Here is a 24,629-nt window from a genome sequence, read left to right on the forward strand (position 1 = left end):
AAATTTATATCCAGTGAAAATATCTTTTTAAAATGAGGACAAAATAAAGATACTTTAAGATGAAATAAAATTAAGATAATTTATCACAAGGAGACTCATATTACAAGAAAGATCAAATATCAAATATCAAATAAACTCTTGAAGTGAAATGGTACAAGACAGAGATTCAAATCCACGAGAAACAGTAAAAGCATCATAAATGCTAAATACAGGAGATAATTAGGTAGGAATTTTTTGCTTTATTCAACATAATTTATTTAATGCAGATGACTGCGTAAAGCAAAAATTATATTCCATGTGGAGTTTAGAACATATAGGTATAATATGTATGCCAATTATAGCATAATAGGTGGGGGGTAAATATGAGTCTTTTATTTATTTTATGAAGTGAAGCAATATTAACAATGAAGGGACTAAGAAGTTCAGGACAGACATTATATTTCTTATAGTAAAAATCAAAATGAATAAAAATATTGACCCAAAAAGCAAACAAAAGTCATAATGGAATTCCAAAAAAATACTGAAATAATCCCCCAACAGGGCAGGAGATAATGAAGAATGGAAGAAAAATAGAGAGGTAGATAGAAAAATACAATAAACTGGTGACCAGAACTCACCACATCAATAATTACAAGAAATTCTAATAAAGTAAACACTCCAATTAAAAGGCAGGGACTACGTGGACAGAAGGAAGTGGGTCCAGCTATACTGTGTCTATAGGGCTGCATTTTAGATATAAAGACACAAATGGTTTCAAAATAAATGAGTAAAAAGAAATATGCCAAGCAAAATGTAATCGTAAGAAGGCAGGGGTGACAATATTATTAATATCACATAAAATAGATTCAAAGGCAAAACTAGTTCGAAAAATAAAAAGAGAGAAACTTAAGACTATGCTGCCACCACTTGAAAAGGTGGATCACACGACTCAAGAATCACAGCCCAAGTCTTCCCACTCCTTCCCTCCTTGAGGTGGGAGAGGTGCCCGGTACTGCATTGGACCAGACAGGGAATGTCAAGGTCTCCCACCACTTCCAGGTTCCCCGGCTGGAAACAGAATGAGGGCTTCCTACCCTCCTCAGGGAGTAAGAGACCCCGGTCTTAGAAAATAGCAACTGCTGAAGATATCGCCCATAGTCTCAAGGCAACAGCTTTGGTTCTTTGACAAGAATGTATCTGCAGTAGAATTCCCTCCGCTCCCTTTTTTCGCTCTCTCTCTCCCCAACACACTTTTATTTTTTATTCTTTAATTAATTCTTCCACTTTAAAAATTATTTAGTAGAAACTACATTAAGGGAGAGAGAGGTAGGAAAAATGCAACTGAAAATCTGTATAATAAGATGTGTATACTGTGGCGAAGACCATGGACTTTAGAACCCTTCATGTGGGTTCACAGACTAGCTCTGTCCCATCCTAACCAACTGTGTAAGCATGTCACACAGTTTCTATCCCTCAATTTACTGCCAACAGAACAGGCAATAATAATAGTATCTGGCCAGGCGCGGTGGCTTACACCTGTAATCCCAGAAGTTTGGGAGGCTGAGGTGGGCAGATCACCTGAGGTCAGGAGTTTGAGACCAGTCTGGCCCACATGGTGAATCTCCATCTCTAACTAAAAATATCAAAATTAGCTGGGCGTGGTGGCACATGCCTGTAATCCCAGCTACTCAGGAGGCTGAGACAAGAGAATCACACGAACCCAGGAGGTGGAGGTTGTAGTGACCGAGATCGTGCCATTGCACTCCAGCCTGGGCAACAAGAGTGAGACTGTCTCAAAAAAAAAAAAAAAAAAAAAAAAAGATGAGAAAGTGGACATAATAATAAGGGCAAAACTCTTTGGGGAAGGAGATGAGAAAGAAAGGAGAAGAAAGACTGGATGATAACTAGAGAGGGTTTGTGTCTTATAAGGTATACCTTCTCAGTGTACCTTAGCAAAAATAATAATAATAATAATATCTACCTCCTAAAGTTGTTGTAAGAATTTAATAAATCAATATAGGAAAGGTATTTAGAAGAGTGCCTAGGCACATTTTAAGTTTCAACAATTATTGGCTCTTACTTCACGTCCAACATATGGTGTAAAAATTATTGTAATTATCACGTCAATTGTGCCATATTAATGTTTAGTTTTAAAAACGTACCATTTATTTTCTTTAAATAAGAAAAGTGTTCCCGATGGAGTTCTATTCCACTACACTTTATAGTAAACTGTAATTGGTCTAAAGTGACGTTAGTATACTGATAATGATATCTTCTGTTTAAATAGAGCTCTCAATTTTCAAAGTGCTTTTACAGATGTTATCTCAGTTAATCTTCACAACAGCACTGAAAGATAATTGGGAAACCATTTACTATTCCTATTTTTAAAAGAAAGAAACAGATGCACAAAGAATAAAAGTGGCTTGCCGAAAATTCACAAGGATAGGAGCAGGAAAAAGAATCTTGGGTCCTGAACTCCCTCCTCTGTGTCAGTGGCTTCCACACTGGACTGTATGTTACCCTGAAGGTATATGGGACTTGCCCAGGGAAAGTTCTCCTATTCCTCACACACCGTTCCTTCAAACAGATACGTCTGAAAACACATTTATGGCTGACGTTTCATGATAGATCATTTTGTCCCAGCTTCCCTTCAAGATCAACATTCTCCCACTTCACAAAAGAAAGGAATATACTCAATGTCCCCCACGGTGGCTCTGGTGCAGCAACACAGGGTGGTAAAGGAGAACGCCTTGAACTACTGGGTACAGGGAGCCTCTTTTAACCAAAGCCCCATTAACTCACAGTAGAGCTGTATTTCTTTCAGAGTAAGGTAAAGGTTAGCAGTAGGAACGATGTATTTTTTAGCCATTTCGGACTGTGTTATCAGCACGTGGGTTGGGTTAGGTTGTTATGAATACAGATACATAGTAAAGAGGGACAAGAGAGATGGTGATGTTCATTTAACTCTCCTAGCACTTCTACCCCTTGGTATTGCCAAAGAAGTAATTCCTCCTCAGGGAAGGTCTCAGAAGATCAGAGCTAAGATTGTTGTTTCTAATACTGAAGATGACGGCACCTTATATCATTCAGAAGACAAACTGATTGCAAAGTTCCATCTCTTACCTAACCATCCATCTGTCCATCTGCCCATTCATCCACACATCCACGTAGCCAGCCATTCACCCATCCATCCACCTACCTCTATAGTATAGTTATGCTTCAGCAAATGATGCAAATACATTTTGAGAAATGCATCTTTAGGCAATTTGATCATTGTGCAAACATCATGGTGTGTATTTATGCAAACCTAGATTATATAGCCTATTATACACCTAGGCTATATAATATAGTCTATTGCCCCAAGGCTACAAACGTGTACAGCATGCTACTGCACTGAATACCGTAGGCAATTTTAATACAGTAGTGTTCGTGTCTCTGAGCATCGCAAGGGTACAGGAAAATCATGGTACTATAATCTTAAGGGAACACCATCATATATGTGGTCCATCATTGACTCAAATGTTGTTATGTAGTGCTTGACAGATATAAGATGGCTAGGTGGGCCCATTTTTTTCTGAAAAATTAACTCTTCATGGCTGTCTAATTTGATAGAGAAGATTGGTTTTACATCATGTCAAAAGGCGGTCACTCTCCACAAACGGAATATGCAACTCCAAGGCTTTGATTTAAAAAATGTTAAATAATTTTATTATAAATATTGTATTGGTAAAAGTGTATTAAACTAAAGAGTATTTCAATTTTTCCCAATATTTCAAAATTTATCAGATTTAACAAAATGCATCTAAATGATAAAATGGCAAGAATAATTAATAGTGAGTTAAAAAAACTTAATAAAATATATTTGATAAATTTCCTAGAAATTTAATAGGTGAATGTCTCTACATGATTTTTTTCCAAGTAATTAGCTTCAAATTCTGTATTTTCAACAAAATTAAAGACAGACTCAATCGGGTTGTAAATTGATAGATCACTGGAGTAATTATAACAAATATTACTAACAAATTTTTGTTAAAAGTTTGAAGACATTAAAAGAATGAAGTTGCTATAATAAAATTTCTTTTTTTCCCATAAACTTATTAGTTAGAACATGGGCTTACACCAATAACAATGAAAAGGAAGAACAAAATGATGTTGAATCTATTTCATTCCAGCAATAAGTAATATTCATCCACAGACAGGTTACCATGCATAAAAATAAGCCCATTCATCTAATTAAGGGGTTTATTTCTAATATTTTTATGCTTAGTAATTATTTGTCAAAAATACCAAGAAACCATTCACCCAAATATATATTTATATTTTTAAGTGATTTGTGTACTAAAAATAGCATGACATATCACAATTCATTCGAAATTAATACTAAGGCTTATGGTACAAGGGAATTTAAAAATATATCATAAACTTTAATTCTTTTACATGTTTTTGATGCAAAGATATACTTCAGGATGATGCATAAAGATATTCAAAACAAAAAATAGTTGATTCTTGTTATTTTCTATAGCCTATAGTTGTAGTCTGTAAAGTCACCATGAACAGTAAACTGCTGAACACTAAAGCATTGTTCCTAGGGAAAACTACAGGGTTAGGTTCCTTTGAGCCTCTGGTTACAACATTTTCATCCACCAGTCAACACATAACCTTGTTTTATGTGTGTTTCTGTTTAAAGACAGCTTATTTATTACATATTACTGATTCATTAACATTGCACGCATAGCCAGTATCACTATAACTCATGCCTTAGCTAAGTTTCTATAATGTGTATTTCTCCATAATGGACATCACCACCTACTTAAACTCAGGAACACTAGCCAGCACTTCAGCACTATGCTTGGGGCCATTTCAAACGGTGAAATCACCAATAAAAAGCACCAAAATGTGAAAAAGATGACACTATATAGACCTCAAAAAGGGCATTTGTTTCCAGTATGAAAGCTGAAACAAGAGAGCAGAACACTCAGCCTCAACTGGGAACATGCTTATTGAGCAACTCAAATCTTCACAACTCTGCCATTTCTGTGAATGACCTTAAAAGCTGCCAGTACTGATTTTAGGGCAAGGAATAAATTTTACCATGTTGGTGAATTTGCAAATTTGGAACCCATGAATAATGAAGATTAACTGTATTACATTGGGATAAAGTTATGCAGGAGAGTAGAATAGAAATCAAAAAGTTTGTAAAAAAGAAACAATATAAAATTTCAGACTATTAAAAATAATCTCTTACATATATTATTAGCAAGATGATAGCGAAGGGCAAATCATCATTTTTAATGTCCCCCTGAAAATATTTTAAAAATGATGCAATTGCTTTAAAATTTAACCTCAATATTTATAATCTGACCATACTGCAACTGCTTAAACCTATATTAAAATTTTTATATCAACTTAAAAATGTGCAAGGAAGTACATGGTTTCTCAAGGTTTTTTATAATACATATGAGCAAAATAATTTCAAGATTACTAACTTTAGAAAGAGAAGCCAAAATCACAATGAGGCTCATTAATACGAACAAAGAAATAAAACCTACACCAAATCCCAAACTGAAGAGTCAGGTGTTGAAACCAGTCATTGAGTGATGCAGACACAAACTCTGGGACTCACACTGTAATGAGTGTGTTGTGTGTGTTTGTCTTATTAATCACAGTATTTTTTATAAATATTGCTTTGCTCATTTTTATATAGACAATTCTCAAACAATCTTATATTTCTCAGTTGCTTCAATCAAAAAGAGGTTTGTGGCTGGGTGTGGTGGCTCACGTCTATAGTCCCAGTACTCTGGGAGGCCGAGGTGGGCAGATCACTTGAGGTCAGGAGTTAGAGACTAGACTGGCCAACATGACAAAATCCCGTCTCTAATAAAAACACAAAAATTAGGCTGGGTGTGGTGGCTCACGCCTGTAATCCAAGCTCTTAGGGAGGTGAGGTGGGTGGATCACGAGGTCAGGAGTTTGAAACCAGTCTGGCCAACATGGTGAAACCCAGTCTTTACTAAAATTACAAAAATTAGCCAGGTGTGGTGGTACACATCTGTAATCCCCAGCTACTCATGAGGCTGAAACAGGAAGAACTGCTTGAACCCGGGAAGTGGAGGTTGCAGTGAGCCGAGATCGCTCCACTGCACTCCAGCCTGAGTGACAGAGTGAGACTCCATCTCAAAAAAAAAAAAAAAAAAACAAAAAAAAAACCTGGGCGTGGTTGCACATGCCTGTAATCCCAGCTACTCAGAAGTCTGAGACAGGAGAATCACTTGAACCCAGGAGGTGGGGGTTGCAGTAAGCTGAGATTGCATCATTGCCCTCTAGTCTGGGCAATAAGAGTGAGACTACATCTCAAAAAAAAAAAAAAAAAAAAAATAGAGGTTTGTAAGAATATCTAAGAAAATATTTCCTCAGACAGGAGCATTACTTTAAGGAAACGATAGTACTATGTAAATCTATTCCACTGTTAAACATTTCCAATACAGGTCTTTCCCTCCCAGAGACAGGATAGCTTGCTGGCTCTGTGAGTAAAATCATTAGCCCCAGCTTTTTGTTGCCTTTTTTTTTTTTTTTTTTTTTTTTTTTTTTTTTTTTTTTTTTTTTTTGTGGCAGCTTGTAACTTTACCTCTATTTTTTTTAATATGCATAAATTTTCCATGTAACAATAGGGTAAATTTATTTCACTAATTTTAGGATAAAGAAAATGAATAAATTTAAATGACTTATACTGAGTAAAAGAAGAGGAAGAAATAAATGTTTTTGTTTTGTTTTTAAGACAGAGTCTCACTCTGTCATTAAGGCTGGAGTACAGTGGCATGGTATCGGCTCACTGCGTGCAACCTCTGCCTCCTGGGCTCAAGGCATTCTCCTGCCCCAGCCCCCCGAGTAGCTGGGACTACAGGCGTGTGCCACCACACCTGGCTAATTTTTGTATTTTTAGTAGAGATGGGTTTCGCCTTTTTGGCCAGATGGGTCTTGAGCTCCTGACTTTAGGTGATCCACCCTCCTTGGCCTCCCAAAGTTCTGGGATTACAGGCATGAGCCACCACACCTGGCCAGAAATAAATATTTTTATTGTGAGCCATCAGAAATTACTGATTCATCCATTAAAAATACTGAAGCAGATACAGTCCAAAGGCAGCATCATATTACTGTAGAGATAATACAGGCAATGCACTTGGAAGAGTGTGCATAGTAAGCACTTATTAGATAGATAATGGCACTCCCCTGAACTGAAAATAAAAGTTATAAATAAATAAATAATTTTTAAAATCCAAAAAAGATGATGGTACTGATATTAGTATAAGAAATTACCATCTTATATTAACTTACCAAAAATTATTAATTAATACTTAATGAAATTGTCAGTAAAAGCAAGTCTTTGGCCCACAGATCAAAATTCACAAAACAATTTTATCCTTAAACTTTAAATACAAAATTACATTTATGATCGTATTTTTAATTTCTTAGCAAAGATTTAAGCCAGTGGCAAATACAGAGGCTCTCAAGCCAGACTACCTCAGTTTAAATGTCTGCTTCTCAACTTTCTTGCTTTAATATCCTCAAAAGTAAAAACACCGTTCACATCTATCTTACGAAGTATGAAATGTCTGACTACATGTAAAATTCTTAGATTAATGCATAGTATATAGTAAGCACTCAGTAAATGTTAGCAGCTACTACTAAACAATAAAAACTAGCCACATTTTCAAAAATGATTTGGAACTTTCTAGTAATCACCAACATTACTTTCTGAAGCTCTATTTGGAAATATTTGTTAACATCTTCTCTTAAAATTTCTATAGATAGGGAGAAGTTGGAATCTCACACACTGCAGGAGAGAATGTAAAATGCTGTGGCCACTTTGGAAAACAGTCTAGCGGTCCCCCAAATGCTCAAACCTAGAGTTATCACATGATCCCGCAATTCTACTCCTAGGGTATATACTTGATAGAAATGAAAAATATGTCCAAATAAAAACTTGCACATGAATGTCCCTATCAGCATTATTAGTAATAGCCAAAAAGTGGAAACCACCCAAATGCCCATCAATTGACCAATGGATATATGCATGTGTTTGTTGCATCTATACATTGGAATATTACCCAGCAATGAAAAAGGATGAAGTGCTGGTTCATACCACAACCTGGATGAACCTTGAAAACACTGTACTCAGTGAAAGAAGTCAGTCATGAGAGACCACAAGTACGATTCCACTGATATTCAATGTCTAGAGTTGGCAAATCTATAGACACAGACAGTGCATTACTGATTGCCTAAGGTGGTGATGGAGAGTATTTGGGGAGAAACAGGAGTTACTGCTAAAGGGAAGGGGGTATCTTTTGGGAGTGAAGAAAATCTAAATTGATTGTGGTGATGGTTACAAACCTCTGTGAATATACTAACAAACATTGAATTTTAGACTTTAAATGGGTGAATTTTTTTTTTTTTTTTTTTTTTTTTTTTTTTTTTTTTTTTTGAGACGGAGTCTCGCTCTGTCGCCCAGGCTGGAGTGCAGTGGCCGGATCTCAGCTCACTGCAAGCTCCGCCTCCTGGGTTCACGCCATTCTCCTGCCTCAGCCTCCCAAGTAGCTGGGACTACAGGCGCCCGCCACCTCGCCCAGCTAATTTTTTTGTATTTTTAGTAGAGACGGGGTTTCACCGTGTTAGCCAGCATGGTCTCGATCTCCTGACCTCGTGATCCGCCCATCTCGGCCTCCCAAAGTGCCGGGATTACAGGCTTGAGCCACCGCGCCCGGCCTAAATGGGTGAATTTTATAATATATGAATTATATATTAGTAAAACTGTACCTCCCCCACTATCCCTCCCTAAAATAAAACCAACCACATCTCTGTATACCCATCACTTATTAAAGTATTTGGTAAAACACTGTGACTTAGTACTTTTGGGATAAGCGAGTGAATGAATGTGCACTCACTTCACTTTCAATGTTTACTCCCCCTATTTTCACCTATTAGAGAAAACTGTAATCATGAGAAGTAACTTACAAAATTTGCAACATCATCTTTGCATTTAGATTTTGTTTATATAATGTGACAAAGATTTTCTGTTAAATATCTCACAGTAGCTGTACTCAGAAGTGCTTTAGGAACCTGAAATAGTACTAACGGTATGAAAAAAGTAGACTTATACTTCAACCTTTAATATAGAAAATATAATTTGCTCAAATTACTCACACTGTTCTAATTTCCAAATGCTCTAAAGTAGGAATAAGATTCAGACCTAATTGCTGGTGACATTAAAATTCATTCAATTCTTACTGTCAACAAATAGTTACTGAATAAGTAACTATTTACTGGGCACAGTGCTAGAAAGTGATACTACAAAAATGAACAACACACCCTGGGAACAGAGATATTACAACAGAATTATGTACAAGAATATGATGCACGCTATGTTAGGGTTTGTACCGTGCGTACCACACCAAAATGTTTTAAGAATGAAGAAAAGAGGCTGGACGTGGTGACTCATGCCTGTAAAACCGGCACTTTAGGAGGCTAAGGCAGGCGGATCACTTGAGGTCACGAGTTCGAGTCTGGTCAACATGGCAAAATCCCATCTCTACTAAAAATACAAAAACTAGCTAGACATGGTGGCATGCACCTGTAATACCAGCTACTCAGGAGGCTGAGGCAGAAGAATCACTTGAACCTGGGAGGCGGAGGTTGCAGTGAGCCGAGATTGCGCCACTGCACTCTAGCCTGGGGGACAGAGTGAAAGTGTCTCAAAAAAAAAAAAAAAAAAAAAAAAAAAGAAGAGACCAGCACTTTGGGAGGCTGAAGTGGGCGGATCACTTGAGGTCAAGAGTTCAAGACCAGCCTGGCAACATGGTGAAACCTCATCTCTATTAAAAATACAAAAATTAGCCAGGTGTGGTGATACGCTCCTGTAACCCCAGCTACTCAGGGGGGCTGAGGCAGGAGTATCGCTTGAATCTGGGAGGCAGAGGTTGCAGTGAGCCAAGATCATGCCGGTGCACTGCAGCCTGGGTGACAGGCTGAGACTTGTTCTAAAAAAAATTAAAAATAAAAAAAAAAAGAGAGAGAGAGAATGAAGAAGAGTGACTAAAAGCTGGAGTAGTCCAAAATATTTCAGAGATAAGGGAAAATGTAGTAATGACAGAGAAAAATAAGTGGGGGATTTCCAGGTAGAGATTTGTTTTTTATTGCTACACGTTAAATACACAGTTTACTTTTAGACAACAGCAGTGTATTTTCATTAGCCATGAGGTTGTCAGTATTATAGGACGGATGTATTTGCAGTAGTGAGCAGAGAGCAGGCAGAGTCTCGTACGACTGTGAGAACTCTGGAGCTGTCCCATGAGACTTTTTAACTGGCTAAATTTTCTATTACACAAAAGGACAACGTAAATAACTCATCTTTCAATATTAAGACAACATGTTAACTAATCAAAAATATCCTGGCTATCACGAAATTCAAAAGGAAAATTTCAAAATATCTACATGTTTATATTTTGAATTGAAAGATATTCTAAAAGTTGTTTCATGATTATGAACTGCACAAAGGAGGCCAATGTTTGGTTCACAAATGTGTGCTGGTAATTAGATGGGGCATCAGCTGAGTGGTTGTATATGGTTTCTCACAAAGGCATCTCAAGTTCAACCAGGTAAATTGATGGAATTATCAGAAACATCAGACCCATTTCATTTCAAAACAAATGTGTGTGTGTGTGTGTGTGTCCGTGTGTGTGTGTGTGTGTATGGTGTGTCTACATGTATGGATATGTGTGGAATTGTGTGGATATGTACAGTCTCCCCCAGTATAAACGTGAGGCTACATTCTTGGGTTAAGAGGGCTAATGTGTATCTTGCCTTCTCATCACCAATTATCCTACAAGTACATCTGTAATGATAACTATATCCTTCAATAGATGGCTGCTTACTTCCCAAATTTTAACACTGAAAAAAATATTATGTGTCCATAAGATAATTTTAAGTCTATCTACTGGAACTGCAAAATTAGGAGTTGAATGAAAACTTTACTTAGTGCAGTATGTTTTAAACTCATCTTTGGCTAGGTGCAGTGGCTCATGCCTGTAATCCTAATATTTTTGGAGGCCAAGGTGGGCGGATCACCTGAGGTCCGGAGTTCGAGACCAGCCTGGGAAACATGGCAAAATCCCATCTCTACTAAAAAGACCAAACTTAGCCGGGTGTGGTAGTGGGCGCCTGTAAGCCCGGCTACTTGGGAGGCTGAGGTGGGAGGTTGCAGTGAGCTGAGATCGCGCCACTGCATTCCCACCTGGGTGACGGAGTGAAACTCCATCTCAAAAACACAATTAAAAATTAAAAAAAGAGAAAAACCTCATCTTTGAGCATGTAAGTACTTGCTTTGATACAAAGGGTCTGCTTGAGTTTGTATTAAATCCCTTAACTCTTCTTGTTTTGATACAAAGGGTCTGCTTGAGTTTGTATTAAATCCCTTAACTCTTCTTGTAGTTTCCTCTATTATTAAATGCTGAGAATGCTCCTAACCTATTGCAAATGATTACTTACCACAGAAATACAACCAAAATTATACTCAAGATGATTCCAAGCACAAAATTTTGCATTAAATCACTGTAATATTAACACTGTTTAATAAAAAACAAAACCTAAATCTGTTGGGAGATTATTCTCCACAGGTCTCCTGCCTTCTGTAATCTTACCTCACTACCTCTATGGTGGACTAGCTTTCCAAGGGGGTTTGTATAGGAAGCATCCTTATAAGACAAAGGTAGTGTCTCCCTTTGGACCAAAGGGCAGAAGTGCTTCCTGTCTGTAATAAAAGATTCAGGTTCCCTGAGCTCCGGGTTCCTCTCCTTTTAACACAACCTGCTGTGTGTGCAGGTGCCACTTCACATTGCCCTGTGGAAACTGGGGCCTGGAGATGTTGACAATGTGGCTACCGCTATGGTACAAGTAATAAACTATCCAGCTCCCTGAGCCAGGAATCTCAAGTCTTGGGGCCAATGTTTGGTTCATAAATGTGTGCTGTCAATTAGATTGGGCACCAGCTGAGTGATTGTATATGGTTTCTCACAAAGGCATCTTGAGTTCAACATCAGCATCCATGAAACTGTGACCGGCCTGCAAGAGGGATAAAGTCTCAGATACTTCACAGTTCCTGACACTGTCATTTCCTTGACTTAGGCATTACATTCTTACTCTCTGGGGTTTTTAATTTGTTATTATTTGGGGGGACTTAATAAAGCACTTTTAAAAATAAAAATAAAGCTTAAACTGAAATCAAAATATGAGTCTTCATTTTATTTTAAACAAAGACTGCCCTGACCTGTTTTTGAGATGAGATCATGAGGTAACGTTTAAGCCTTGTAAATGCTTATACATAACAAGTACTTTCAAGAAAAAATTCTAACAATTCTTGACCCCTTATATGCCAGCTTAAAATAAAGAAAGCATTGTTTTCCTTTTCACTTAAAAAATTTGCAGATGCTCATTAAAAGGCGATTACTATTTTCTTACACTTAAGTCTTTAATCCAAACTGAATATATCTCTATAAATGAGAATCAGGGATCTGCTATTACACAAAAATAGATATCAATATATTGAAAATTAAATAGATGAACTTTGCCATTGCTCTGTAATTAAGTGATAAAGACTTCATTCACTTTTCTAAGGTTATAATCATTTGTGATAACTTTTATTTTCTTAAAGAAAAATTGAACTTTGATTTTAAAAATTCTAACATTTTCCTGAAATATAGCACTAATATGTAATGGAGCAAACTTTCAAAGTCACATCCTATTCCATTAGAAATTTGTCTACAAATGGCCGGGCGCAGTGGCTCACGCCTGTAATCCCGGCACTTTGGGAGGCCGAGGCGGGCGGATCACGACCTCAGGCGATCGAGACCATCCTGGCTAACACGGTGAAACCCCATCTCTACTAAAAATACAAAAAAAAAATTAGTTGGGCATGGTGGCGGGCGCCTGTAGTCCCAGCTATTTGGGAGGCTGAGGGAGGAGAATGGTATGAACCCAGGAGGTGGAACTTGCAGTGAGCCGAGATCAAGCCATTGCACTCCAGCCTGGGCAATAGAGCGAGACTCCGTCTCAAAAAAAAAAATAAATAAAATAAAAAATAAAAAAAAAGAAAGAAAAAAAAGAAAAAGAAAGAAATTTGTCTACAAATATAAATTTTAAGAGTCACCCTCTCCTCCTTCTTAATAAATGTTGACGTATTTGTTTCTCCACTAAAAACACTAAGAAAATCAACAGCCATGGTGATCTCGTGGCTGCTGATGTGCTCAGGGCAAGCATCTATGTAACATAGCCTATTCTGCAACACCTCACCCAACAGAGAGGATGTTTACCTAAAAACTCCCTGAGCTTGTGACAACTTCTCCAACAATCATTTCAACATTTAAGCTCATTCCCAATTAACCAGTCTTGCCAAGCATCTCTTCTATAAACAATTTAAAGAAAAACCAGTGAAGTGGTCAAATCAACTACGTCCAAGCTTGTGTGCAACTCCAGGAAGGGGGTTAGCTTATCTCTCAACTAGTTCTTATATTACACCACTAAATTTAACATCTGATTTTTGTTGCTGTTTATACTGCTACCCTTTATTTTCCTTCCATTTTAGAACCTCAGTTTGTGGCCCACCTACAGAATAAACTTTCAGCTTTACCAAATTTTCTCTTCTTATGAGAGATGCATGGCACTTAATAGAGAGAACACTATTTTCAAGCTGCAATATACTGTGGTGTTTTCATGTTAGACATAAATAGTGTCAGTGAAAATGTTGATCAAAGAAATGAAATTCTAATAGGATGTCAGAAGAAGCAGATTAAACAAATGACCTAGCTGTTCCAAAGACATCAAAATGCAAACTAATTCTTTTCTGGAGTTATTATTTAGCCAAATGTTGTAATTTCTTTAGAAATTTCAAGAAAGAATAGGAAGTGTTAATGTTAGTTTAATTATAGAAATAGTGTCAATTGCTAATGGCAGGGAAGAAATTGAATGCTGACTTGATCTACACACAGTGACATGGACATTTATAAAACATATTATATGATAATTATATAATCCTGGCTAAATTCTTTGTTAGGTTTCAGGTGCCCCTGTAAATGTTCTAAAATTAAATTCAGGAGGGTGTATTGTGATATTTAAGAATTTAACAAAGTTATCTCAAGAACATCTCACTCACACTCTCATCCTATAGATGCAACCCTTGAATATATGGTGACTAACGTACCTTAATATATTTTTGTATATCAATACTTTTATTATGTTATTTCTTAAGATGACAACTCCAAAAAACAAAGTGTTGAAAGAAAATATCAGAACCACCAATATTTTTCTTTCCTTGACATACTTGCAGATACATATTTTTATGTTTATAACAGAAGTTAATAAAGAAACATGCCCAGCTTATTATTTCTGGAATGATTGCAGAAACAGCTACTACCCTTTCTGATGATGTGGAAGTTTATGCATGTATTGAGGAATCAACAGCTGTGATAAATTACTTCAAGAAAATAACACTTTCCATTGCCTTTCTTTTTCCTTGCCATCTGTGTTGTGGAGTGAAATGTACTTGGCCTTGTCTTCCGGAGGCAGAAGCAATCATTTGCAGAATAGGATATGTGTGCTAACATTTAACGTGAATCTATTCCCAGGTATTATATTATTGTTAACTTTGAATAGATGCTGACAAGTCTTGTTTTTGGAGGGAGGTGGGGCAGGGTTTCATTCTGTCACCCAGGCTGAAGTGCAGTGGTGCCATCATGGCTCACTATGCTGCCCAGGCTGGTCTCATATGCTTGGACTCAAAGGATTCTCCTGCCTCGGCCTCACGAAGTGCTGGAATTATAGGCATGAGTCACCACGCCCATTTCACTTTTTTTTTCTTTCTTTTTTTTTTTTTTTTTTTTTACTGTGCCATTGTTGCATCTGTTTCTACTGAAGAAGAAAACAGATACCACTATCCTCTTTGCTTTCCATTTATTTTTTTTTAACACTATCCATTTAATAAAGGCTAGGTGGATTTGGGTAATTCATCACTGATAAGTAAGGTAACTAAGAGCACGTTTATGGATATATTATATACACTGGTTGCCTTGTTTCAATAAATAAGCCGCTGGTAAGTCACCTCTCAGTTTTATCCCCAACTTCTAGAAGAAAAATAGGTCGAAAAAATTAGCAAATCTGGTTAGGAAAAGTACACTGAGCCCAACTATTATGATTCCCTGATTCTATTATTACATTTATTTATTAGAATTATGAGTCTTTGCTAAAATGTTGACTTCTTACAGAAGGCCTCTCAATAATGCTGTTTAAAAATCACACGTAATCAATCCCTTCACTTGGCACACCCTAACCTCTTTCCCTTCTTCCTTTTTCTCCACAGCTTTCATCAATATCAAACACAATTAATCATGAAAATCAAGATTTATTTGTTTTGTTCCCTACTCTATCCCCAATGTCTGGCACATACTAGCTGCTCCATAAATAAGAATGAATGTGCAGTATACCACATGAAGTATAGGAGGTATTCATTCAAACACTTATCATGCGTTCTCCTCAATTACTTAACATCAGTGACTGCCCCCACTCCACCTGCTCCTCATCCAGCCTCCACTGAATGAGGAAACAGCACCATGAATGAATAGCTCATGATAAAAATTTAGGGGTCGTCATCAGTGTATCCCTTTATCCCTATCATTGAGCCTTTGGTTCTATGTTCAAAATATTTATTAGCTTTTTCTACCTCTCTCCATCTGCATTGTTGTGACCATTATCTCTCTTTTGAATCAGAGCAATACTCTCAGAACAGGACTCCCAAAGGCAGTCATGTCACTTTCTACTTTAAAGCCCTCAATGGCCTTCTGTTGTTCACAGGATAAAATCTACACTCCTTATTGCAGCCTACAGGGCTGCACGGCCTGACTCCTACTTGTCCTCCAGCCTCAACACCTTGTCATGTTCCCGCTATGCTGTCCACCATGCTCCCGCTACACCACCCGCCGTGCTCCTGCTACGCTGTGTCTGGAAGAAGCCAACCCCCTGCTGGATTTCAGGTCTTGGTACTTGTTGTTCCCTTTGCCTGGGGCACTCTTGCCTCCTATCTTTCCATGACTCATTCACAGCCTTTGAAGAGTATCTCAAATGCCAGCTGCACAGGTCTTCCTATGACCGACCACCCTAATTAAGCGGCCTCCCTAACCACTCTCTCATCACCTTGTTTACTGCTGCCGTGGTTCTTATTACCACTTTGTTAACTTACTCTTAGTTAAATGTAAGCACCAACAGGACAGGGACTTTGCCTCTGTATATTCACAGGGACTAATAAAATACCTGGAACATGGAAATTGCTCCGTATATAACAACTGAATCAATAAATAGAACATTCTCCCTCACTTGGGTGGCATCCCTTGTCTCACTAATTAGAATGCCTGGCACAGAAGAGACATGCTACAAATGTTGAGAAAACTGAAATCTTTTGTTGTATTCTGAGTGGCACCCAGAAAGATTTTTTTTCATTAATATTTGCATATAATAACTGGACTGGGAGAAAAATGAAGTCCTTTGATTGACATTTACTCAGTGTCTGCCCAGTACCGGAAAGATCACATGACAATTTGGCTTGTGAGCACAGAACAGAGGATATCATTTCTTAACTATTTGGTAATCCCATAAATATAGGACACACACATTTCACCAAGGCATTTGGCAAAGTTTCTCATTATATCTTGTTTTTAACGTGCACAAATACAGATTGTATGGTAGCCCAGCTGATGGGTTTGGTACTAGAGAGCAGTTAGATGAACAGAGCTTAAGCATGTCCAACAGCTCTTTCAATGCAGCAAATATTTCTTGAGCAGCTCCTGCCAGACAAGTACTGAGCTTGAGGCCAGAGGAATAAAATAATTAAGTGTGGTCTCTTACCTAGATGGGTGCATAAGTCTTCCAGTAAAACATTTCAGATCTCTGCCCTGTACCACTGACACTATTTTTAAATTAATATATTGGATGAATATATACAGAATATACTTCTATCAAAATAATATGAGAGTTTTAGGGGAAAAAACAGAAGAAATAAATCAGGATCCAAGAGATGATAGCTCTCTAAAAGGCTGGAATGAATTCTTTAAATGAAATTTAGCACAGATGTGAGGTCCTACCACTGAGTCCAAAATAACTACATATTTACAAAATGGGGGCAATATGGAATATATCCACTCATAAACATTCCTTAGGGATTTTAATTTACAGAACTCTATAAAAATCTATTGTGATATAGTGACCATAGAAACCAATTTCACCTTCTGGTGTATTTACAAGGAAGTAATCAGTCTGTGCTCAGACCACACTTAGACTGTTGTGCTTGAAGGCACGCACCACACTATAAGAAAACGTTCAGAGGAAGTGGTCAAGATGAAAACGAGGATCCCTGCTGCAGCAGCCAATGGCATTGCTAAAAGACTGACACTAGTGAAGAATTTGTGGAATGTTAAGAAAGGGGGGTTGACAGAGGAAGTCATTCTACGAAAAAGGTACTTGCAGATGCATGTTTATAGCAGCACAGTTCGCAGTCGCAAAAACATGGAACCAACCCAAATGCCCATCAATCAATGAGTGGATAAAAAACTGTGATGTGATGTGATGTGATATGATGTGATATATATATATATACACACACACACACATATACACACACATATGCACACATATACACACACATATACACAAATATATATATACACACACATATATATATATATAATGGAATACTACTCAGCCATTAAAAGGAATGAGTTAATGGCATTTGCAGCAACCTGGATGGGAATGGTGACTATTATTCTAAATGAAGCGACCCAAGAATGGAAAACCAACTGTCGTATGTTCTCACTCTTAAGTCGGAGCTAAGCCACGAAGATGCAAAGGCATAAGAGTGACACAATGGACTCAACAGGAAAGGATGGGAAGGGGGTAAAGGATAAAAGACTACAAATTGGGTTCAGTGTATACTGATTGGGTGATGGGTGCACCAAAATCTCACAAATCACTACTAAAGAACTTACGTAACCAAATACAACCTGCTCCCCCAAAACCTATGGAAATAAAAAATTTAAAAAAAGAAAGTGTGGGTGAATGGTAGAGAAGGGGGAAGCTAACTGTCCATAAGTATTCAAAGAGCAGGTATGAAGAAGAAATAGTAAACCTGTTTTACATGATCCTAGGACACAGGACTAGGAAATTACATGAAGACAGATTTTGATTCACCATAAAAAGGCCTGACTATCAGCACTGTCCTGAGAAAGTGAAGCATCTTGTGAGGAAGTCAGCTCTCCACCAATGACAGGTCTCCCATGGCCACTGGGACATCCTCTGGACAAAGGCATTAGACTCAGGACTTGAACGCTGCATAGACAGCAGATTTCTAGACCCTATGTCCTTGGCATTTCATGATATAATGAAAAGGGATCTAAAAAATTAGGAAGGATACATTTTCATTCATTCAACCAATGCTTGTTATGGCTAGGCACTGTTTCAGGCACCATGGACACAGCAGCTAACTTAGGCAAAGTAATCCCAGCATTTTGGGAGGCCGAGGTGGGTAGATCATGAGGTCAGGAGTTCAAGACCAGCCTGACCAACATAGTAAAACCCTGTCTCCACTAAAAGTACAAGAATTAGCCGGGCATGGTAGCAGGTGCTACTTGGGAGGCTGAGGCAGGAGAATCACTTGAACCCGGGAGGTGGAGGTTGCAGTGAGCCAAGACTGCATCACTGCACTCCAGCCTAGGCAACCCAGTGAAACTCTGGCTCAAAAAAAAGTATGCTTGTGAAGCATACATTCTAGATGGCTTGGGACAAAATGAAATACAAGCATAAAACACCAATTTTTGGGTTTGAGAGGATATTTGGTGCTAGTTTGAGGCAAAGCTACACCTGAGGCATTCACACTTTAATTCTGTTTATTTATTTTTAAATTTTATTTATTTATTTTTTTGAGATGGAGTCTCATTCTGTGGCCCAGGCTGGAGTGCAGTGGTGTAATCTCCACTCACTGCAAACTCCACCTCCCAGTTTCAAGTCATTCTCCTGCCTCAGTCTCCTGAGTAACTGGTATTATAGGCGCTCACCACCACGCCCGACTAATTTCTGTATTTTTTGTAGAGATAGGGGTGGGGTGGTTGCACCGTGTTGGCCAGGCTGGTCTCAAACTCCTGACCTTAGGTGATCCACCAGCCTCGGCTACCCAAAGTGCTAGAATTACAGGCATGAGCCACCACACCCAGCCCACACTTTATTTTTTATTGATTGATTGATTGATTGATTGACAAGAGTTTTGCTCATCACCCAGGCTGGAGTGCAGCGGTGCCATCTCAGCTCACCACAAAATCCACCTCCCAGGTTCAAGCCATTCTCCTGCCTCAGCCTCCTGAGTAGCTGGGATTACAAGCACCTGACACCACACGCGGCTAATTTTTGTATTTTTAGTAGAGATGGGTTTTCACCATCTTGGCCAGGCTGGTCTCGAACTCCTGACCTCAAGTGATCCACCTGCCTCAGCCTTCCAAAGTGCTGAGATTACAGGCATGAGCCACCACGCCTGGCTTCCACACTTTTTATTTTTAAGCTGGAAATTATCATAGATAGAACCATTTGTTATAATAACTGCACTAGACCTTTTGCCTTTATTCCTGCTATATGTTCTCCTTTCCTTTCTAATCTGCTGCTTCCACTTCTCACCACTGCAAGACAACTTACAATTAATTGCTTATACGGCAATTATTAATAAAATATTTTGCCATTTACTAAACTATTAGATATGAATATTTTCTCTTATGTCTGAGTTTATACACATTAAAACTTTCCATAGTAAAAATTATAACAGTGTTCATTATTAGAATTCATAAATTATAGAGAAGTATAAAAACTAAAGGATGTATATATTTCTGTTACTGTTACAGAATAATCTATGCATATGTCCAAATACAGATTTAGACATACGTTATCCCAAATCTGGTAGTACTTTTATAGTTTTTCATTTTATTCTAGTACTAAAATTATTAGAAGGCTTGTCTTTTTGGAACTGATTTTTAAAGTCCCTTAATTGGAATTGCAGCCATCTTTTTGGTCTGTCCTTAGAATGAAGAAGATCTAATAGCGCAATCATCATATGACACTTAATAAGCATCCTTGTTCGGCACCTGGTCCATAAGAACATTGAGAATAAATAATTTCCTGACATTCAGTCAGATTGATTGATGCACATCAAGTAAATGACACTAGGGAGTGCTTTGTGGATGGAATAGCTACATAATAACAGGAAAACTGCAGGAAGATGCACTTAATGAATCCTTACTGATCTAAACAGACCTAAAGCTTGTTTGTAACTTTAACCTCTGTCACATTATAGAGGAAGACATTCCAAACTTTATATACATATTATATATAAAATACTTATTACTATATATTATATATTATATATAGTATATAATAGATAAGATTATATAATAGATAATATATATTATATTATATATTTATTATAATATATATTCATTGTATATAATATATATTATATGTATTATATATTTTATATATCATATATATAAAGTTTGGAATGTCTTCCTCTATAATGTGACAGAGTTAAAGTTACAAACAAGCTTTAGGTCTGTTCAGATCAATAAGGATTTATATATAATATATATAACATATTATATATAATATATATAACTTAGTGAAGTTGAGCAAATATTTCCAAAGCTGTTCAGAACAAGGTAGAATTCAACATACTAGAAATGTGTGTCGGTCTGAAAATTGTAGCCAGCTACTCCAGAAACCTGTAGTTGTGATATTTTGGAACTTGGTGACTTGGCCATGGTTATTCAATTAAGGAGTACATTCTCACACTTATTTTTATATCAGTCTTTCCTATTCAGGTCCTTCAAAGAAAGCACTAGATAAACATGGTTAAACCAATTCTCTCCCCTTCATAATTGCTTAATTTTATTTTTTTCAATCCAGGAAGTCCTAACTTGTACAAGCATATCCTCATAAAATACGAATGCCCTGGTCATGTTATCTGCTCTGAAGTTATTTTATGTCTTTCTCCATTTTTGCTAGGATGTTTATCACAACTGGATATTTCAAGTATGAAAGCACCATGATGTTATGCAAAGATGGGAAAGTAATTTCATTTCTGTTTGCAAGCAAATGATGTCTCCTACTTGACTGCTATTTTGGGTAAAGGCATTAGGACAAACTACTGGCTTCAGAGAAGAGGACTTAATGCCACTAAGTCATGTGATCTGGTTAACACACTTTGAATTAGTTTTCTCCAAATGTATTTCCCTATGTTTGCCAAAATTAAGCTCCCTATTATATATAAGGATTTCCCAATGTCTAAACACAGACAGTGTGGCATTTGCACAGCACCCACTTCATAGTTTCCAGAATAGTACTGCCCAATAGAAGGATAAGTGAAGCCACCAATGTGGGCCACATATATAATTTTAAATTTTCTGGTGGCCATGATAAACAAGCAAAAATATGCAGATATAATTTTAATATTTTATGGAGATGCAAAATATTATGATTTCAACAATTAATCAATATAGGAAGTATTAATAAGATGTTCATTCTTTTTTTGTGCCAAGTTTTTGAAATTGGGTATGTATTTTGTAATTACAGCACAACTCAGTTGGGACTGTCCATGTGTGGTTAATGGCTACTATATTGGCAGACAATTCTAGAACCAAGCTGATAGGCGGTAAACTGATGGCAAGTGCGGAAAGAGCACAGTCTGCATTCTCAGACTACTAGATTACCAAGACTCTCTACTCTTGAAACATCAAGTATGAATTAATCTATTACAAATGTCACCATAATTACAGATTTAGGTTAGCTTTTCTTTCATAATGATGGGGAAAAAAATAACTGATTTCCCACCAGCCTTTCAGGTGCAACAACCATTACCATAATAAAGCAAATTTAAATTTAATTAGAACGTGCCTTATTAAAGGTAACGTAGGTGATTCCAGGACGGCTGATTTGTTTTACTAGTAACAGAAAGCCCCTTTGCCATTTATATGAAACTGGAACAATATTAATCAAATGACTTACTATCTGAGAGAACAAAGTAAAGAAATATTTACATAACATAGTGCCATAGGTGGAATATCCACATTAAACTACTGTTAAGAGCGACAAAGGGTAGATACGCCAGCGTAATACATCTTACTTCTTTTCCAATAATACAGTTGGGACATTGCAAACCCCTAACTTCTAGAATCTGTCAGGAAGAGTAACCTACACGTATTTAATTCTCTCCTGCACATGTTGAATGACTAAATTGTGAAAATACGTTTGAAGGCTATTTTTTTTAGAAATAACTATACTTCTTTGTTAGGTTACTTAATTTTTAGCATAAACTCACCAAATCCCGTGTCAATTGTTAAAAATGGATCTATTCAAGCCTACAGTATAAATTTATGGTTTTCCAGGAAATCACAGGAAAGTTGTTGTAAAAGGTATTAAAATTCTTGCCAATAAATCCCCTGTTTAAAAATATTCTATTAAATGTAAATGTTGAAAGTAGCATTAATAACAGCTATGTCCAAAGAAAATTTTAAGGGCAAACATAAAACAATTTACTTGGAAAGTCATATTACAAGATTCAAAGATCTGCTAGATTCTTTGAACAGGTTTCGATAGGAGATGATCTTATGATCTGTAGATAAGAGACTCTGAATATCAAGTGATCAGAAACCAAAGCAGAGATAAGGCTACTGAAAATAGCCTATTTCCTGTGCTGGTCTGGACCTAGGCTTTGGGGTACAGGCAGGCCTGAGATCAGAGGTCGGATATAGCAAAAGGAATGGAGGAAAATGATGAAGAGACAGAAACATGCTGAGACTGTCATTATTTCTACCAATGTCAAAATAAAATTTAAAATGAAATTGATATATGATTTCAAAATGAATTCAAAATAAAATTTAAAATGAAATGAATTTTTATTTATAAAAGTTCTTCTGAGAATGGTTTATTTTCCCCTCTAGACATAAGTAACTTTAAGGCAAGGAATTACATTTACCTTCTGATATGCTTCACATAGTATTTGCCACTTTTTATCAGCAATATCAAAAATGATTATGTGATGAACAGCTTTCAGTCTATATGCCCTAAGAGCAGGCAAGAAAAATCATTCAAGAAACAAAAAACTCTTCTCACTATTAACCAAAAAACAACCTTTGAAAAGGCACAGTCAAATGATCTTGATCAACAAGGCGAAGGCACCCATTCATTATTTATTGAGGGCTTATTGGGTATAAGGGGATCTAAGAATTATTCGATGTCAAGTGTTATGGGCCAAAAGCTGTAAGAGAAAAGGATTTTCACTTCCAAGTCCAGCCTAATAGTTCCAACGTTGGAAAGAACGAGAGAAATAACAGAGGAAGAGAAAAGAAAGAGAAACTTGGAAGAGGAACAAATAAGCAGCAGACATGCTGTCACTGAAGACAAAAAATGCAGTGAGAAGATAGAGAGGTAAGAACTGCGCACGTCCATGCATGTGAGTGTGTCTGCATGTGTGTGCATGTGTATGTGTGCATGAGTGTGTGTGTGCATGTGTATGTCTGCATGTGTGTGCATGTGTGACATGCTGTGCATGTGTATGTGTGCATGAGTGTGTGTGTGTGTGAGCATGAGTGTATGTGTGTGTCTGCATGTGTGTGCATGTGAGCATGAAAAATGTGTGCAGCATGAGTGTGTGTGTGTGTGAGCATGAGTGTAGTGTATGTCTGCATGTGTGTGCATGTGTATGTGTGCATGAGTGTGTGTGTGTGTGAGCATGAGTGTATGTGTGTGTCTGCATGTGTGTGCATGTGTATGTGTGCATGAGTGTGTGTGTGTGTGAGCATGAGTGTATGTGTATGTCTGCATGTGTGTGCATGTGTATGTGTGCATGAGTGTATGTGTGTATGTCTGCATGTGTGCATGTGTATGTGTGCATGAGTGTGTGTGTGTGTGTGAGCATGAGTGTATGTGTGTATGTCTGCATGTGTGATGTGTGCATGAGTGTATGTGTGTGTCTGCATGTGTGTGCATGTGTATGTGTGCATGAGTGTGTGTGTGTGTGAGCATGAGTGTATGTGTGTGTGCATGTGTATGTGTGCATGAGTGTGTGTGTGTGTGCATGATGTAGTGTCTGCATGTGTGTGTGTGTGTGTGCATGAGCATGAGTGTATGTGTGTGTTTGTGTGTGTGCATGTGTGTGCATGTGTGATGCATGTGCATGTGTGTGCATGTATGTGTGCATGTGTGTGTGTGAGCATGAGTGTATGTGTGTGTCTGCATGTGTGTGCATGTGTATGTGTGCATGAGTGTGTGTGTGTGTGCATGAGTGTATGTGTATGTCTGCATGTGTGTGCATGTGTGTGCATGTGTATGTGTGCATGAGTGTATGTGTATGTCTGTGTGCATGTGTATGTGAGCATGTGTGAGCATGAGTGTATGTGTATGTCTGCATGTGTGTGCATGTGTGTGCATGTGTATGTGTGCATGTGTGTGTGTGTGTGTGTGAGCATGAGTGTATGTGTATGTGTGCATGTGTGTGCATGTCTGCATGTGTGTGCATGTGTATGTGTGCA

General features: G+C 37.5%; 1 protein-coding gene across 3 annotated transcripts in view; it reads right to left on the reverse strand.

Moving 5' to 3' along the window:
• PRKN (parkin RBR E3 ubiquitin protein ligase) overlaps positions 1-24,629 on the reverse strand; it is a 1,383,066-nt gene that overhangs the window by 1,102,617 nt on the left and 255,820 nt on the right. The window lies entirely within an intron of this gene.

The sequence above is a fragment of the Macaca thibetana genome, chromosome 4 (genome assembly GCF_024542745.1).
Source record: "Macaca thibetana thibetana isolate TM-01 chromosome 4, ASM2454274v1, whole genome shotgun sequence".
Taxonomy (NCBI): domain Eukaryota; kingdom Metazoa; phylum Chordata; class Mammalia; order Primates; family Cercopithecidae; genus Macaca; species Macaca thibetana.